The following is a 6,000-nucleotide window of genomic DNA, read 5'->3' as shown; positions in this document are numbered from 1 at the left end:
CATGATTCTGTTACTTTTGGTCTCTATAAGGAACAATTCTTGTGAACTCCAGCATCCATGAAAGGATGCTGTCTTCTCTCCAGGGGATACTTAACCAGCTACCAGTCTTGGTCTCTGATAAATAAACCAGAGGCTTATAATGCTTTTAATTTTTTTTGTGTACCCTTTCAGTCTATTTCTTTTTAGTTTACATTCCATTATTATTATTATTATTATTATTATTATTATTTCTCAATTTTGAAGCTTTTCTCAAATCTCAGAGTCAAAGGACCATTTCTAGGGACCCCTGGGTGGCTCAGTGGTTGAGCGCCTGCCTTGGGCTCAGGTCATGATCCCGGAGTCCCAGGATCGAGTCCCACATCAGGCTCTCTGCATGGAGCCTGCTTCTCCTCTGCCTGTGTCTCTGCCTCTGTCTCTGTGTCTCTCATGAATGAATAAATAAAATCTTAAAAAAAAAAAAGAAAAAAGAAAAAAAAGGATCATTTCTAGTGTCTACATATTAAGAGAACTCTGTTTATTTACATAGTACCCCTTCATCAGGAGGTGTTTAGAACTCAGAATTTTAGGATATACAATGAAAATGAGAAAATAATCTTGTCTTAAATCTATAAACTTTTCCAAGAGCAGCGCAACAGAATAGTCACTAATAAAATTTATGCATAGGGTAATAAATAAATAAATAAAGGCATATGTTTTTATTTATTGGTTTTCCATTTTTTCCTATAACCATGGCCTGGTTAATCTAATAGTTTTTCACTGTTCTTTGAACCCCCAGGTAATGACTGTAGCTATAGACAGGCATTAGGTCATGCAATTACCTGATTTATTGTTATAAGTTCTACATGTTTATACTTTCAGATTTTTCACTACAATGGCAAAAAAAAAATCTAGACTTGGAGGAGGCTGTTAGACAAAATTTCTCTAACATTCGTTAAATTTATCTAAGGACTTTGATGGATACTTTTGGTGTGGTCTCTTTTAAGTTCATTGAAATTCAAAGTAATTAATTGAAATAAAGCCCTGTATTTGTGCATGCGTTCTGAGTAATTAACTGAAGTGAAACACATGTATTGCTAATCTTGCATGCTGTGATTAAGATAGAAATAAAGACATCCATCAAACTAGATTACTTCTTCATCAAGGAGGTGCAGAAATATCTCCACAGCTGTTTGGTTCATTTTAATTGTATCAGAGCCTCCTCTATCACAGGTTTAAGTGAGACAGTCCCCCCGCCCCCATTAAAAAAGAGAATATTAGGATATAAGAGTATACTAATCAGTATGTGGGGGAATTACAGTGCATTCAAAGGTCTCCTCACTAGTAACATTAGATTAATTAAAGAAACAAAAAGCATTTATGTGTTCATTGATCTATTTTCACTCTTAGATGCATTAATAGACCTGGGATGACCAGATGGGCCCTTAAATTTATTATCAAATGTATTCAAATGATCCCTTATGACCTCTCTAACCCCTTTAAGAAATGAGAAGAGTGCTACTATCCTTATTTGAAAAAGAAATCTAATTCATGACCAAAAAAAAAAAAATACACTCGATTTTTCTTAAGTTCATATTCCTCCCTCCAATAGGAATATAGTTTCTAAAAGCACCTTCTTAATCCAAGAAGAAATGACTCACTTACTCTAACCAATTTCTTGGTTAGTTACGCAGAATTACCCCTAGAAAGGAGTTTGGGTCACTCAATAGGACCGGAGAAGAGCAGAGTAAGACCAGAAGTTGTCTCAGAATAATGAATGATTTGACACAAAGTGATTCCTTGAAAGCCAAAGTTACCATTTCAGGAAATCCATTCTCTTGTGGTTCAGTGAGCCATGAGGGAGGTGAGCTGAACAGAATGAGAATAAATCAAGATTGGACATTTCACGGATATAGAGCCCTCTCTTTAGGTATCTTAAAATGCTGCAGGAAACCCTGTTTTTCATAGCACTCATTGTGTGATAAAAATCTACTTATTTTCATCTTAAAGACTAAGTGAAAAACTGTAAACTTCAGTGATTTGGGAGAGAAATATATAACCATATACATGATAACTTGAACCAGCAAAAAGTCTATCTAATTACTTATAATTACTTTAGCAATTAGCTGTGCAAAAGAAAACCTTGATTTTAATAAACACTTATGTTTTTTCCTCATTCTGTTGTATATGTAAGGATTTATATGATTTCTATCCATTTTTATTGGTCTTCAAGTTAAACACAAACATGACTTTAGACTCCTAAACTTCAGGAATCTGTAGGTCAGAGTAGTTTAACTGCAAATGCTAAGAGATAGACACATGCAGATCCCTGGTGACAAAATGACTGAACCCGATGCTTTGTTTAAATTGGACAAGAAAATATGTATACCATTTAAAAAAAATAAATTGAATAACATATTAAATAGTGATACTGAAAATGACATCCAATTATCGCATAGAATCCAAGTATTAAAAAGAATCTCTATGCTTTATTTTTTTTTTTAATCTCTATGCTTTAAGACTTTAATTATAGGGGCACCTAGGTGGATAAATAAAATCTTTTAAATAAATAAATAAAATAAAACTTTAATTATAATGGCCAAATCAAATGGCAGCATCAAGAATAAATTGAAAGATATATGTTAAGCTTGAGAAAAACAAAAACAATAGGAAACAAATATGACAAAAAATATTTCTATAAAAATGCATTTATTGACATAGAAAATGCTATTGTTATGCTAAATTTTTTTAAAAAGCTATCAAAGAGTTTCTTATTCTATTTATGTCATATAACATAGAATCAATAATATTATGTTACATGTAATAGTAATTGATAATATTGATGCAAATAAATTATCTATTGGCCTATCAGCCTATAAATGACATATTCTAGAAGTATATACAACAAAATTTGAACAATAGTGGTACAAAGTGGTGAAAATATATTTATGACTTTTAATCATTTCTATGTCTTTTAACTTTCTTCAATAAATATATATTACTTGTGTCAAATACTATTTTTAAATCAGGACACCTGGCTGGCTCAGTTGGTAGAGCTTTTGACTCCTGATCTCAGCGATGTAAGTTCAAGCCCCATGTTGGATGTAGAGGTCATTTAAAAATAAAAGAAATCTCTAAAAATATCTATTTTTTTAATTCAATTCAAGACACTTTGGGTTCATTCTGGCAGTTGTTTAACCATATGTGATTCAGATTCCTTTGCCTTTCCAGTGAAATATTTCCCAATGAAATATCCATGGAAACACAACAAACAATATAATTTCTCAACAGCACAGAAAATTAAGAACCTCTGTCAGCTAACTAACTTCTCTTTAAGGAATTCCTCCTTGTACAGGGTGAGTTAAATAAACTGAGAAATGATGAGGCACAGCCAGCTCACTGGAAGACCTTTCTCCCCATGTACTACTCCTGCCTCCAAGGATTCCAACAACAGGGATACAGGGCCTCAGACCAGAAAAATCTAAATACTATCCTATTCCTGAATTGCCTGCTAAGATAGTCAGAGTTGTCCCCTATTCCTGCACCAGATCTTGCATCTTTTTACAACTACTTGAAGGCTGAGCTTCCAGGAATCCAAAAGGGCCAGAGACACAAGGGGAATGAACAGCTGTGGTGAAAGGAGAAGAAACAGAAAGAATACTTGGAGCATAAGACTCAGGAACATCAAGAATTATTGAAAGAAGACCAGTCAGAGCATTGTCCTTGGCCTTGGGGATAGAGGCAAGATGGGGGACAGAGGCTGTGTCCCCTTGGGAAGGGAAAGGAGCACAGATTTCCTCTCTTGCTCAGAAGCCTTCCTTATTCTTAAAGCAAAGCCATGGGATAGAAATAATTGTCTCTGTTTCAGGGGAGACCAACAAAGCCCAGAAAGATAAATATTTGGCCTAAAATCACAGAAAATGAGATTTTAAATCCTCATAATCAACCTTAGCACTCCAAATGATGAAGTTGGTACTTTCAATTGCAAATGCTAACGATCAGATTAATCAAATGTCAGCATCAATAACCAATACACTGAAAAAAATAGATTTATTTATTTTTTAAGACTTTATTTGAGAGAGAGAGAGCATTAGTGGGAGAAGGAGTTTGGGAGAGGGAGAAGCAGACTCCCACTGGGCAGGGAGCTTGATGCGGGGTGCAATTCCAGGACTCTGAGATCATGACAGGAGCCAAAGGCAGATGCTTAACCAACTGAGCCACCCAGGTGCCCTAAAATATGCTTTTTAATTGTTTTGTTTTCAAACTAATTGTTTCTTTACTTAACTTGTGGTTCTAGTGTCCTTGGAGCCAGTGAAAGTGATAAAATTATCACCACCATAACTTTTTTCTAATCTCAATAATTTTTTGAGATTTATGATTTATTATTATGATTTAGTGACAGGGCTAGAAATATATATATACAAATAAATAAAGCCAATAGGCTGCTGAAAGTACCTCATCACTATAACCTACAATTGTTTAGTAGCCCTTTGCTAATGGGATTTAACTTGTCGCTATCATTAGTTTCTTAACCACGTGAGAAGAGGAATGATATCCATAATTACACGGACTTCCCATACCATGTTTTGCATACAATGAAAACTTTAAAATAATTTTTGATAGGAGATTAATTAGTCCTAGGTGGCCTAATGGGTAATAGTTGTGGGATCCTTTTAAATTAATGCGACTTGTGAATTCCTCCTGAAATTCCTACTATAAGTGGTAATTCTACCTAAAGTCCATTTCGTATAAAAATCAACACTTTCAAAAAAAAAATCAACATTTTCAACCAAGGACAATATCATTTCAATTTGTACTGAATAGGAATTTAAGTGCTGCTAAGTTCACTGCCAGCAAAGGACAAACACAGATAAGGGATGTAGATTTGCATCACTCTTCAACTACTGGAGAGCATTTTTATTTTAAACAGGATAATCGTTCGCTAATGTTCTGATATACAAACTTCACAGTATGCAATTTATGCAATTATGTTATTATGAAGCAGAGTGTCCTACAGATGACTCCTACAGATATCTCCTACAGATGACTAAATATGCCTCCTCATATAGAAAATTCAGCAATCTGTAAAGATTTTTTTCATAAGACAGGTGGAAAAGCCAACTTGGTAGTCTAGGCTTTATATCAAATAGCGTTTGATCTGATACTTGATATTAATTGTTTTTAAGTGTGCGAATGTTATGTTATTTACTGTGTCTAAACCACAAATGACTCCTGGCAAGACCTCATACCATTAACAATAAGATTAGCAGAGGAAAATTCAAAAACACTCATGGGGATTGTTGGCACTTTTTTTTTTTTTTTTTTTGTCGAGTATGTTTTTGCTCTGTGGGATAGAAGACAGTTTAAAACAGCACTGCATGAAAAAAGAAGCAACTGACCGCAGCCTGCAAGCATGCTTCAGGGAAGCAGAGGTTTCCACCGCTCCTCTCAGCAAAGGGGAGGTTTCTAACGGTCCCCTGCTGACTTCAAATGTGCTCGCAGCCTGCACCCAGCAGCCACAGTGGAAACTTACCGGTGTGATAATAATCACTTAGAGTGAGACTGTGGTGCAGACCCTTTCCCCCCAACCAGAAATCCCCCGAGTAAAAGCTTTATCCCCTGGGGAGACACAGAGATGCAAAGACATAAAAACAGGTGTACATTTCCCTGACACTTAGAAAAATCGGGTATGAACAGCTTTTCACTCTTGATAGCCTCTGAGTCAAAAAATTAGCACAAGCACAGCATTACCTGGGCTTTAGGCATCGAACTCACAAGTGCCTTAAAACATTTGTTGAGAACATCTTTAACATGAAAAAAGGGATAATCTTTGTCAAAAGAAAAATAAACTTCTGATAGAGACTGAGTGTGTGTGTGTTTACATGCTCCTGTGTATCTATATGGGTAGATAAAATACTAGAATAAAGCACACCAATATTTTAAGTTATTGTCTCTGGAACACTGGGTGCAGGGTAGAGGAGGAGCCACCGTTTTTACTTTTTCAATTTCTGCATTGCTTGCATT

The sequence above is a fragment of the Nyctereutes procyonoides genome, unplaced genomic scaffold (genome assembly GCF_905146905.1).
Source record: "Nyctereutes procyonoides isolate TBG_1078 unplaced genomic scaffold, NYPRO_anot_genome, whole genome shotgun sequence".
Lineage (NCBI taxonomy): Eukaryota > Metazoa > Chordata > Mammalia > Carnivora > Canidae > Nyctereutes > Nyctereutes procyonoides.
This window is presented reverse-complemented; position numbering follows the sequence as displayed.